Genomic DNA, 14,368 nt, shown 5'->3' with positions numbered 1-14,368 from the left:
GCCCGTGACACTCTCACGTGATAGTGAGTGGGGCTGTACATGCCCCAGAGTCTCCGGAGTGCCGCCCTTGGGCCTCGGGGCTCTTGCCCACGCCCAGTGGCAGCACTTAGCTCCGCACTAGTGAGTAGACGTCGAAGACTAGAATAGGTGTCGGACGTGGCTTTTCCATTTGCTTTCTGTAGTTGGCTTGGTTATTCCCGTTTGAAGTTTTATTGAAGTTGTTGACGTTCCTGACTTGTGACTCTTTGCTTTCTCGCTCGCTTGCCTCGTTTTCTCTCGCACAAGTCTCGCGAGGGAGGTTCGTGGGCGCCCTCGTGAGCGTTTTTCTGCCCCGATCATTTGGAGCTTTCCTATCCGAGTCCTCTGCGGGAGCACCCCTCCAAGTCCGTGCCCCGCGGGCATCGCGACACGAGTGCAGGACCTGGGCCGATCGCCCCCACAACCAAGACCAAAAGTTACCCCTCCTACTAATCCTTGCAGGGCACGAAGCGCACGGCGAGGCCACGGCCTTGGGAGGCGAGGACCGCGTCAGGGCCCACCGAGCTAAAACAGTTCCCGCACATGGGTGCACGACGCGGAAACACAGCGCAGAAGTAGCAGAAGCAGCATGATGGTTAACAGCAGCAGTTCTAACACGCCCCCGAGGGGCCTTATAGTACCCTCTATTTCTGTGCAGGAAAGGAAGGAAAACAAAATGGGCACGATTCGTCCTACAACAACCCACGGCGAAGGTCTGAGCTGCTCCTGAGGCTCAGGCGGATTCCTCCTCTCGCTTCATCAGGGTGCAACGGCGGGCTGACCCGCTACCTTCACCCAGGCGGGTGCGATGGCGAGGGGCTGGTCGCAGCCACCGCTGGAAGAGCTGCTGCCTGAGAGGGAGTCGCCGAAGCTCAGCAAACCCCGAGCATCGCCGCCAGTACGCCCGTCACTGTCTTCATCCTGGTCAGTACCGGGGCTGCCCAGGCGGCCACGGTCGTCGTCTTCGGGGCAGCACCCAGCATGGCGACCGTCTTCCCCGAACACCCTCACGTAGAGGGTGGCGTCGCCATCGAACTTGAAATGCAGGGTGCACCACCGGCCCAGGCTGTGCGCGCAGGCAAACGTTTGCCAGCCGCGGGTCAGGGCCCCATTCCCAGAAACGGGGACTTCCAGTGAAGCCCAGGAGGCCCTGCTGCAGCAGCCGTCCTCCTGGAGCCAGAAGCCGCACTGGGCACTGGCCGGCAGTTCATCTACGAAGAAATGGGGGAGCTGGAGCCGGGTGCTGGTTGGGTCCACTGGCCACACGACGAACTCTGGCAGCACCTCCGTAGAGCGAAAGCATGGCCTAGGGGGGCGCACAGCCACGGCGTGCCCCCCATCGGCGGCCGGGCGCTCACCACCGTGCAGGGAACCGCCTCCATGGTCGTGGGAAGCCACTACGGGGACCGTGGAATACTTGCGAGGGCGGCCTCGGCCGCGCTTGGCCGGGGGGAGTCAGGCCTAGCCTAGGGGGCCTTTCCTTTCTCCGCGGCCGAGAATCTCTTTGGAGCCATGGGAGCGGCGAGTAGCCAAGAAGGAGAAAAGGAGCAGCAAGAAGGGACGGGCTGAGGGAACTCGCGCGGCCCCGTACTTATAGCCGGAGGAGGCCAACCGCCGAGCACCACGATCATAGGTAATCATGACCGGTTTCTCTGCATGCAGGGACTTATCAAGTCATGTGGTCGCCGAGGCATCATGGGGAAGCGCATACGCCCACGTCCAATCAGTCGCCATGCGCGCGCCCAAGGCCGTCGGCTGTTGGGGCCCGCGGCGCTTCGCGCTCGCCCCTTCGCTTCCCTGCTAGGCCAAGCCTGGGCGCGCCGTGGGCCCGGGGGCTACTGTCGGCGTCCTGGGAATGGGGGTCCCCAGACTTGCCTGCCTGCAGCCTGCGGCGTGGCTCAACTGGGGGCCCAGCGCGGCCCATCTTCATCAGCTCAAGCTCAAGACCCTCGCGAGGGGCCAAGCCTCGCGGGGCGGACGACCAGAAGCTTCCTCAGGGGCAGCCTCATCAGGCAGGCTCGCGAGGAGGTGGAGAGATCAAGGCAGGGGTACCTCGTGAGGAGCCCGTGACGCAAGCCATGACGATCGAGACCAGGCGGACGCCGGCCTGCGCAGTGTCCTTGTTTCCCCTTGGGTGCAAAGGGGGCAAGCACAGGCCAAGGCACCAAGCAAAGGTTACCATTCCGGTGCAACGATACCAAGACCGACAGAGCGGCAGGACGGAGGCCCGAACTAGTATAAACCTTGTGTCCCTTGTGTTGTTCGTTGTTTCCATCTTAGATTAGGAGATTGAACGTAGACTGGTAGGGGAGAGATCTCCGCACGCACCCCAGTGTTCGAACCTCAAGGGTCTGCCAGAACCCGAAATCCGACAACTAGAGACTTGTGTGGTTAGTCAGGTCGTGGCCGACTCCCTCGCCAGGCTTCCGCTTGAAGGTTGCCGAGATACACGACGTGTACATGGTGGTAAGTGGCGAGAGCGTGTGTGAAGAAGTACACCCCTACAGGGTTATAAATGATCTATTTGAATAGCCATGTCCGCGGTAAAGGACATCTGGGTTGCCTGTACGGTTCATAGATAAGTGAAAGTGGATACTCTAAAATGTGCAAGATAAGCGTTAGTGCTATGGATGGCGTTCTCGTAGGGAGACGGGTGCAAATCCATAGTGGTGAATTGATATGGTGAATATGTGGACTCATGTGCGCCACCTCAAAATAGTTGCTTGCAGTCGTAGTTCAGGTTAGCCACTGAGTCAAAGCTGGCTTGCTGTAGTTAAACTCCACCACCCCGTTTGTTGATACCGATGCATATGTAGCTAGTTCTGATGTAAGTCTTGCTGAGTACATTTGTACTCACGTTTGCTTAATTTATGTTTTGCGGAGAGACTTCAGTCTTGCTAGTAGTTCTACCTGGACTTCGACGTTTAGCTTGATACCTCAGCTACGATCTTGTGCCCTTGGCAGGATCTGGTAGTTAGTCAGGCTTCTCAGCCTTCTTCATTTATAGATGTCTGTACTCAGACAAGTTAAGCTTCCGCATGTGCTTGTTGCTTGTATGCTCTATATGTTGGGTCATGAGACCCATGTTTATAATACTTGGTTCTTCGGAGCCTAATGAATAAATACTTTGAGTCGTAGAGTTTTGTTGTGATGCCATGTTGTATTTACACATATCTGGCATATTGTGTGTACGATTGAAATGCTTGTTATGTGTGGGATCCGACAACCTAGTTGTTTATCCTTGGTAGCCTCTCTTATGGGGAAATGTAGTCTGGTGCTTCCACTGAGCCATGGTGGTCTGCTACAGCCCGGTTTATCGGAGTCCTGCTAGCCCAGTTACCACTGCTCCGGAACACCTAGACTGGCCAGCATGTGTCCCACTTCGTTCCTGTGTCTGTCCCTTCAGGGAAATGTCACGCGGTGACTTCCGGAGTCCTGCTAGCCTGCTATAGCCCGGGTTCCCAGAGTCTTGTTAGCCCAGTTGCTACAACATGGATTCACACGTTGATGGCCGACACATTCAATGATGGTTCATGTATGCCTGTCCCTATAAGTTAGTGCCACTTTGGGATCACGATTAGTCATATGGATGCTAGCGACACTATCATATACGTGAGCTAAAAGGCGCAAACGGTCCCGGACCAAGGAAGGTGGCACCCGTGGGAATACCGTGTGTGAGGCCGCAAAGTGATATGATGTGTTACATGCTAGATCAGTGTGACTTAGAATCGGGGTCCTGACAGCTTTGGTATCAGAGCCTGATTGCATGTAGTATTACCAAGCCAAACCGGTCGAAGTTGTGTCTAGAAATGCTTTAGTTATGTAAGGGAAATGATTGGGGAAGGGAACGTAAGGCTCTTTTTACTCCTTATACCTTATGCCTTCTGATATGAGTCAACCTCTTCTTTTCTACGAGGATTAAGAACTAGGCCTTCTCATCTATCTCTCAGGATGACGTGTTACTAATCCATAGACTTATAGGATTGATGAATTCAAGTCTCGGTTCAGTTTATACTACTTCCGTGTGTTCATAGCTAGCCTCAGAACCTTGATATTGTGATGCTGAGTGGTCATGCCACTATTTTGCAGGATGTCTCAAATCTTTTGAGCATTTACAGTCTTTATGATGTCTGATTCATCCCAGGTTTCTAACTAATCTGAAGCATTTGCAAATTCCCTCTTCTCATTCCCGATGTCCCTTTGGGCCAGTTCAACCACACTAATCGGTGAGTTGAGGTACTCTATTGCCTCGACATATATGTTGGAGCTATTATTATGACCCTAGGTGTCTTAGAGAGTCACCTAGTAATCTATCAATGCTTTGTATTCCCAGTGTGGTGATTCTAGCCATTATTCTCGAAAGCATCCCATGATGCCATTTAGTTAGTAGGCATTCTATTTCTGGGTTTTTGAACCCAAGACTCACTCTACTTAATCCGTGTAGATAGTGTTGCTCGTTCCTTTAGGATATTAGTGACCTTGTGATAGTCTTCGAGGTCCGTGGTATATCATTCTTCCAAATACCATGAACCGCTTATGGCAGAAGTTCTTTGAACCAAAAGATCACAACCAGAGTGCTCTTAATGAGTTCTCCATTCTACATTGTGAATCTGCCAGTTCTACCGTTCTGCATGGGTTATTCAGAAGAAATGTTGAGCTTTTCTCGACATACTAATCTATGCATCCACAACTCAGAAAATTATATGTTCCTTGAGTTGTCCCCCTTCAGTTATATTCCGACCTTCATCTATCAAATGATAGTCAAGAGTATGTGTGTGATCGTGTTCATCGATGCCTATTATTCTTGTGGTCCGTCAAGCCATTCTATTCCGGAATGACTAGGAGAAACAAACTCCAGTACCTCATCCATATCTAGGATTGGGTCAAAGTAGTTGTATTCCACAGATCAAAATGCCAATCCAGTTTTTGTTCTGTTCTACCTTGGGGTATTACCATCTTTATATCAAGAATGTCATGGGAATTGCACACCATCTTATGAATTCCTGACTACAGTGATACTTCTCGCCATCATTATTCATTTCTCGGTCTCTGTGTTGTTGTGACCAGAATGCCGACAAGTGAATTGAGATGTGTGAAATCAATACTCCTAGCAACTCCATTGCTTGGTAGTTAATGGACTATACTCTCATTCTTAGTGTGCTGGTTATTGAATCATCATTCTAAGATTGATCGTGCTACCTAGTCCATATTTATGGTGCACACTTCGATCAATGAGTTAGGATTGTGCCAATCCCTCGCTTATTTGATCATATCGTCTTGCCCTGAAAAGAAGGATTATTACCGAGCTTAATAACATATCGGTGGTTCATGATTTTCCGATTATTCTTTCAGAAGTATTACCAGGTTTCCCCGTGACTGTTATGTTGAACTCATGATCAAGTTGGTTTTCCTTTAAACCACCCCTTCTCCAAGAATCCGTGTTGGGTACCCCTGAGCTAGTTGGTTAAGCCAAACAACAACTTGGAAAGTTGGAAGATAAAAGCTTACCTAGCTTAGTTCATTTCAAGGGATAAATCTGTGTGTGTTGAAGAAAGATGATATCTTCATCGTTTGGTCCCTATGATCAGTTGTTGGACCTATTGACTTATCAAACTTTGATTTGAGTTTGGGCTATCTTCAAATCAAATCAGAACCAACGATATCCATAATGTTGTATTACTCGTGATTGATTCCCCAAGCATACACCATTACATCTTTTGGTCTGACCAATACTATCATATTGTTCCATAATGGTGGAATTCCAGTGATATGGAAATTCCGATGAGTTGCTGTTGAGCCCATCAGCAACATCTTGTCTCCTCCATGACTCATGTTCAACATTGAGCTAGTGTTGGAAACTTTGTAAGCATTGCCTTCGTGTTCCGCTCATGAGGTATATGTTTTGGTGAAAGAAGTTACTTTCTCCAAGTTCACATGCATTAGGTGTAAGTTGCCGCCATGAATTCGAGAAAGATTGTTTTTGTTTCCTTTGGAATCATCCCAAGTCAGTTATGGAAGTGCGAAGGTATTCTATGGTTTGGTAGATTAATTACCTCCACTCCATATGTATTCCCTAGCACACCAAGCCACTGATTGATTTGCTCAAGGAGAAGAAGTTCCTTCTTAAGAATCATACTTATGCTAGGACTTCATTATCCTCGATGATGGTTCCCAATCTGAACTTGGTAGTATTTTATTATAAGACTACTACGTGGTCATGCTTGTCTGGGACAGCATGTTCACATGTTGTAGCAAAACCCGCTCATGTTTTGGAGCTTTCTATCATAGTTCATTTCCTAAGAATCTTGCAACGTCATCTCATCAATTTGTGTTGCAATCCTTCCTTTCAGAAATGATGAGTCTGGAATATCCTGACACCAACCAGATCTGAATCTTAGGCAGATATGATGGTTGGGACATTTCCCAAGAACTATAATATTGGTCTCTTTCTAACCCGCTAAGTGGATGTCGTGGCCAACACACCCAGCCGGAAGATCTATTATTGTAGTATCCTGATTGATAAAGTTGGCCACCTCCCCATAAGGATTTCGTAGGATTTACTTCTCAAGTTATTCCTAATGGATTCTTGTGTTCCCGAAGTCCGACCTTTTACTTGATGTTCTAGATACCAAACCATATTAATAAATGGGTTATGCTAGCACATCATGGAGAACATTACAAGCGGAGTGCTAAATGTTTCTCGGTCGATCATCCAGATTTTGATCCCTTGGCCTCGAAAGTGTTACCTTTCTTTGCATCTGCATCCTCCACCATTATTCGTCATGGTAGTATGTTGTGTTGCCAGGATCCTTGACACGAATATTGTTAAAACTTGTTGAATATGGGAATGCTCAAGTTCTTGAGAGCACGCGTAATCACTAGGATTTATCATCGGCATTAATTGGGATCTGCTCTCAGTTTCCTCGGTTATGCTATAACCTTTCCAATAGTGGAATCTCTCTCTACAGTTGGGTTCTCCCTAATTACTATAATCATTCCCAGCATTTGCATTTTGTTCCCAGCTTGCACCGCCATTGTGTCATCCTACTATGGACTACCCTTCTCAGTAATTATTGATCAGGATCATCTTCAAAGTGGTCCTACTACGGGTTCCATCCATTTCCGATGATAAGCAAAAAGCATCCCTTGCGTTGTCTTCAACAAGGTAGTCCACATCATCCATTCTCGTCCGGGTATGCCATCCCTTTGTACTCCGCCAAACGATTGTTGTGATTTGCCTTATGCTGGTATAAAGAGTTTCAATGATCTCTGAATCAAAAGTAATTCTTTTTGCCACTTAAGGGAATATTTCTGCGAGTCACCTTCGTCTGAGATGTCTCGTTATGGTATCATGGCAACTCAACTCCTCGCTACGTTGACAACCGCTCACCACCTTCTTAAGCGTGAAATTGTTGTCTACCTAGTGAACCTTCGTCATCTGTTACACTCCATCCCTCTGGATGTATGTTTCATGTCTCAGCTCGAGAGATGTTTCAATGTCTCATTCCGTGAGTTGATCATCGGTAGTTCAATCTTCGAGAAGATCGATCCTTCTAGAGTTTTTCCTTTTCCTCTCATTGTCATGTTGGTTGAAGTTCTCCGAGCAAGACGTCGAGACAAAGATGGTGATGAATCAACGTTCCTACAAAGTGCAACCTGGATCGTGAAGATTGCGTTAGTTTGCATTTCCCCTTCATCTTACCCTACGCTTGAATCTCAGGACGAGATTCTTGTTTAGTGGGGGTGAGTCGTCACAGCCCTAAAATTTGATTGCAATAGTTGCACAAGCATCCATGCATCATGTCTAAATTTCTTTGAAAGTTGAAATGGGGATTGTTGAAACCCTAGCACCAAATGAATTGCAACTAGGGTCAAGTTAAATCTTTTTAATGAACCCAAAATGCCCCTCATAAATGTTCATCATTTTTGTTTTGGTCCAGAACCTGTGACAAAAATGGTGCACACTTCTCTAGCACAACAGAGGGTCACCGAACTAAATCATATACTATTTGCATTTGGGCATTTAAATGCTATAAAATATTTTAAATGTCCAAATAATCATGAACTGAAATGTTTACTGTTGGATATATTCAAAACAGTGGGCATGAGAAGTTTCATGATTTTTGAGTTAATTTTGGTATTTTAAATAAAGCCCTAAAGTTACAAAACAGAAATAAAAGAGAGAGAGAGAGAGAGAGAGAAAGCTCACCTGGCCCACCTACCTGGCCTCCTCCTGTAGCAGCTGGCCCATCTGGCCCGTGCCAGTCATCTCCCTCCTTTCGCTAGAAGGATGGGAGGCGCGTGCCCGATGCGCGCGACCACGCGCCGTGCCACCTCCTGCTTCCCGCCGCTGCCCTGGTGCGCCTGGAGACGCTACGACACCCCCCGGACCCTCTGCACCTCTCCCCTCTCTCACTGGACCTCCTCTCCCTCCTCTGCATCTTCCCGTGGTGCCACCGAACGCTGCCGTTGCCGCCGCTTGCTACTGCCGCGGCCACCGCCTCCCCCTCGACCCCTCACCGTGCCTGCGAGCTCCGTCTCGACGTCCCCGACCTCCTCAACGAGCCACGAGGCCCCGGACGCGCCGCAACGCCGCCATCGCCACCGTCTCCATCATTGGACACCGAAGATCGTCATCGCTGATTCGCCGCCTCCCGCTAACCATCCCTACGGATCCTTCGTGAGCTCCAGCTGCTTCTCGTTTGCTCGCCCCCTCCGTTCCCGTCCCCTAGCTCGGTCATCCACCACGGCCGAAGCTCACCACCGCCGTACCTCGTTGCCGACGTGGCCAGAGCCACGGTGGCTCGAAGACGAGCACACTGCCATGCTCCACGCCTCACCAGGAGCATGTAGCACACACCAGCTCCTCCCCTAGTGCACTACAACGCTGAACCCGTCGTTGTCCGAACTCCGGCGGCCGCAAAAGAGCTCGCCGCCATCAACTCCGGCCACCCTAGCTGCTGCTGCTTGTTTCTTTGGATGCGCCTCACTCCCAAGAACCCATAGGAGAAAACCACATGTCGAATAGTGCTCCATAGCGAGCGCAAGGTGCACCTCCGCTGTCGGATGTGGTCATCGCCGGCGTAACTCCGGCGATGGTGACGTGGCAGATTAGTTTGGCTAATGATGCAGTTAGTTAACACCTAGTGACACTGACAGCAGGGCCCCACTGCCAAATTAAACTTGGTTTAGTTTTTGCTTAGGTTTAACTAACAAGAGTGGCCCCACGTGTCAGTTTTGACTGTGCTGACGTGGCCGTTGACTAGGCCCACCTGTCAGCGACACAAATGACACTATGAGACTAACCAGTGGGACCCACTGGTCAGGTTTGACTTGGACCTGGCGTGTTGACCTGATGATGTCACACTGATGTCATGCCGATGCAATAAGCTATTTTCTGGATTTATTCTTATTCAGGAAATTCCAGAAAATATCACTAACTTCTAAAAATCATAGAAATTAAACCGTAACTCCAAATGAAATGATTTATATATGAAAAATTATCAGAAAATATGAAGAATTTGTTTATGCCATGTTCATGCATGTTTGAGCAATTTAACATCACCAACTAGGACAATTCATGATTATGGAATATATGGTATGTAGTTTTGGAGTTGGAATTTGCTATATGTTTGAATTCCACTTCAATTAATATGACTAACTGTTGCATTAGGTGAATTCAGTAACTTCACATGCCATGATCATACATCTTGTTTGTTGCATTACATTGATTGTGTTCCCTCTCGTTTGCTGGTGAATGTCCCCTCTCAGTAGACGTGGTTTCGACGATGTGATCGATGACACCGATGAAGAGCTATTCTATCTTCAGAAGTGTCAGGCAAGCAAAACCCCCTTGTTCATTCCCATACAATTCCACTCTCTCGCTCCTGCTCTCTTTTACTAGGACCACAATGATTCATCTGTTACATGTTGCGGTAGTTGAACCCCTTTCCTTTGCATGACCTGTCATTGCCACAGTAAATAGATGAAACCTACTAGCATGAGTAGGAGTTGTTTAAGCCCTGATGTGCCTACTCATTCATGCTTGTTAGTCATGCCTGCTACTGCTTAGAGTAGAGTCAGGACTGATTCATCGGGTATGAATTGTAATGGTGATGAACATGTCCTACTGTGTGTGAGCTAAGAGTGTGAAAACGATTTGGTAAAGGTAGTGGTGAGAGGCCATGTAGGAGTACATGGTGGGTTGTCTCATTGAAACCGTCCTCAGGAACTGAGTTCTGTGTTTGTGATCCATGAACAGCTACTACCACTCATTGGGATCCTTAATTTACCCTCTCGACTTATTAACCACCTTGTCCTCTGTCCAGGAGTTGCAACTAGTTTCTGGTGTTTGTAGGATATGTGTTGGAGGCCGTGTGTAGCGCTAACCATAGGGGTGGGCTACGATGCGGTAGATACACTGTGGCACAGTGTACTGGGCGCCCGTTTGGTGTCTCGGGAACCCTGCACACATTGTTTGGGGATGTGAGCGAAACTCCGGTCGGATCTCCTCGCGGATGGAACCCGAATAGGTGATAAACCTGGACTGGAGACTTGTGTGGTTAATCAGGTTGTCGCCGACTCCCTCGCCAGGCTTCCGCTTGAAGGTTGCCGAGATACACAATGTGTACATGGTGGTAAGTGGCGAGAGCGTGTGTGAAGAAGTACACCCCTGCAGGGTTATAAATGATCTATTCGAATAGCCGTGTCCGCAGTAAAGGACTTCTGGGTTGCCTGTACAATTCATAGACAAGTGAACGTGGATACTCTAAAATGCGCAAGACAAGCGTGAGTGCTATGGATGGCGTTCTCGTAGGGAGATGGGTGCGGATCCATAGTGGTGAATTGATATGGTGAATATGTGGACTCGTGTGCGCCACCTCAAAAGAGTTGCTTGCAGTCATAGTTCAGGTTAGCCACTGAGTCAAAGTTGGCTTGCTGCAGTTAAACTCCACCACCCCCTTTGTTGATACTGATGCATATGTAGCTTGTTCTGATGTAAGTCTTGCTGAGTACATTTGTACTCATGTTCGCTTAATTTATGTTTCGCATGGAGACTTCAGTCTCTCTAGTAGTTCCGCGTGGACTTTGGCGTTTAGCTTGATACCTCAGCTACAATCTTGTGCCCTCGGCAGGATCTGGTAGTTAGTCAGGATTCTCAGCCTTCTTCATTTGTAGATGTTTGTACTCAGACAAGTTAAGCTTCCGCATGTGCTTGTTGCTTGTATGCTCTGTATGTTGGGTCATGAGACCCATGTTTGTAATACTTGGTTCTTCGGAGCCTAATGAATAAATACTTTGAGTCATAGAGTTTTGTTATGATGCCATGTTGTATTTACACATATCGGGCATATTGTGTGTATGATTGAAATGCTTGGTATGTGTGGGATCCGACAACCTAGTTGTTTATCCTTGGTAGCCTCTCTTGTGGGGAAATGTAGTCTGGTGCTTCCACTGAGCCATGGTGGTCTGCTACAGCCCGGTTTATCGGAGTCCTACTAGCCCAGTTACTACTGCTCCGGAACACCTAGACTGGCCGGCATGTGTCCCACTTTGTTCTTGTGTCTGTCCCTTTGGGGAAATGTCACGCGGTGACTTCCGAAGTCCTACTAGCCTGCTATAGCCCGGGTTCCCGAAGTCCTGTTAGCCCAGTTGCTACAACCCAGATTCACATGCTGATGGCCGACATGTTCGATGCTGGTTCATGTATGCATGTGCCTGTAAGTTAGTGCCACTTTGGGTTCACGACTAGTCATGTCGGCCCGGGTTCTTTGTCACATGGATGCTAGCAACACTATCATATACATGAGCCAAAAGGCACAAACGGTCCCGGGCCAGGTAAGGTGGCACCCGTGGGAATACCGTGCGTGAGGCCGCAAAGTGATATGATGTGTTACATGCTAGATCGGTGTGACTTAGGATCGGGGTCTTGACATAAAGATAGCAACACCGGCAAATGAGAAGACAACACTCCGAAAGGTGCCGAAGAAAATGAAGACCCCGTTGACGCAGCTACCGAATGGGATGAACGGGAAGATGGGCAGGGTAGCCCTAGTAGACAGGCCACGCACGAGGACTTGGAGGACATTAATTATCTTCCGCTCTCCGAGGATGAGGCGAGCCTCGGCACCGAGGATTTCATCGTGCCTGAGGAACCTCTTGAGCAGGAGCGCTTCAAGCGCCAGCTAATATCCACTGCAAGGAGCCTGAAAAAGAAGCAGCAGTAGCTTCAAGCTGACCAGGATCTGCTCAACGATAAATGGACCAATGTCCTAGCAGCCAAAGAATACGGCCTCAACCGCCCGGCCAAAAGCTACCTGAAGCGCAAATTACTACCTCAGTTCGACGATGAGGCGCTAGAACACATACCACCATTGCGCAATGTGGATAACCGACCACCATGTGGACGGGACAAAGCGGCAACTCAAGCCGAACACCAGTCCGCCCTGCCTCATCGCAAAGGCAGAGGTAAATCAGCTCACGGTCATACATATGACCTTCGACATGATGATCGATTGAAAGTACAGTGGGTTATTTCGCCCGAACTGCGAGTGTCGTGTTCCCCACAGGGACTAGGCGACGACGACTATGCTCAGCTAAATCTAGGTAACACAATTTTAAGAGACGGATGCAGAAAATAAAACCTAAACTAAACAAGGTTGACAACAAAGAAAATGCAGATAAGAAAGGGGAGGTTCAGATTATCTTACTGTCTTTTTGGTATTTTGTTATTATTTTAGAAACTAAATACTGACATAGGACATCGTCATCGACAGAAAGAAAATAACAAGAGATGATCACTAATATATCTAGCATATGTATATAGGGGAAGGAAGAGGCATTTATATCACAGTCCTTTATAACACAAGTACTGGAGCAAAAAATGTACTACAAAACTGAACAAGTTTCTTCGAAATAAGAGCAGTGCACGAGTGACAACGCATATATGGACGAGATTATACAAACCACGAGACTAGTACCATGGGTCAACACAACAGTATTTAACAACTAAAAATTACTAGTAGAAATTAACGAGTACAACGAGAAGAAATACACAGGGTGAACACACATATAAGCTGACAGAGCACTAGTTACCAAAGAAACAACATATCATATATCATTTAATTCCCAAAGCAACAAGACATACACTATTCTGAACATATAATTTTATGGATAAAAACTGAACAATAATCAAGTTGCAAGCTCTTATAAAATCTGAATATTACATGTGCTAAACATCTCCTATTACAGAAAATTCAAAGAGGAGAGGGAGAAAGAGAGATAGCAGCATCAAGATTGAGGAGAGAGCAGCAGCAAAGGGAGGTTGAGAGAGAGAGATTCAGCAGAAGGTGTTGAAGAAGGAGAAGCAGCCGGCAGAAAGTGAAGGAGAAGAAAGGAAGTAGAGGCATGGGGGAAGCAGCAGCAAGATTGAAGAAAGAGGAGCAGCAAGGACGTGAGGATGGGGAGCAACAGTAGTTTTGGAGATAGAAGAAGAGAAGCAGCAGGAGATTGGAGAAGGAGCAGCAGAGATCAGGCGCAAGCATAGTAGCATCAGGGACGTGGGAAGAGCAGCAGCATTGTGGGGACGGTCGCGTGGGACACCAGGCACCTCGTCTGGTCGAGCGCGCGAGCATGGGGTGGAGGCGCGGTGGTGATGCGGTGTCTCTGGTGGCTAGATGGATGGGCGGTGTGTGCTGGCGGCGGCGTGGAGATGGATTGGTGCTGGTGGATGCTGGTGATGGAGCGGTGGCGCGCCGCCATGCCGGCCTGGCCGCGGTGGCGGCCGGTGGTGGAGAAGGTGGGGTGAGGGATATGGAGATATGCCAGGCCTGGTTTAGAAATGGAGGCTGCTAGGGATTTTGATCCCCTCCCTGATATGCCATTTTGCACTTTTGCCCTCCTTCTTCTCTTCTTCAGCCTCAAGTAGATCCCTTTCTTCTTTAGTTTTGGCCCCATGTTTCTTTAATTCTTCATACTCGAGTCCCCCTTCTCTTCTATTAGCCCTCGGTCTTGTATCCTCTTTCTTTGTAGACAAAACCTTCAAGTTTATAGTGCCTTATCGCACTTTTCTGCAAAATAAACAAACGACTAGTCACAATCTATTTTATGATTATCAATCGAATATTCAATAATTCTCAGCAAGAATAGGTGGTAACAACTCAACGAATGGTATAATTCAATGCCAAAATTATGTATGTGAAATGTGCTTATCACATGACCTGAACAATAAAGCAGGATATACCCGATCGATTTGCGGATCGCGAGGACGTTCCTCGACACGTGATGATGGCTACCTATTCGGACATGAAAAACCTAGTCACACCTGAGCCGACAACCGCAGACGGACTCC

Source organism: Triticum aestivum, chromosome 6A (genome assembly GCF_018294505.1).
Source record: "Triticum aestivum cultivar Chinese Spring chromosome 6A, IWGSC CS RefSeq v2.1, whole genome shotgun sequence".
NCBI lineage: Eukaryota > Viridiplantae > Streptophyta > Magnoliopsida > Poales > Poaceae > Triticum > Triticum aestivum.
The sequence above is the reverse complement of the archived record's forward strand: the minus strand, read 5'-3'. Positions refer to the sequence as shown.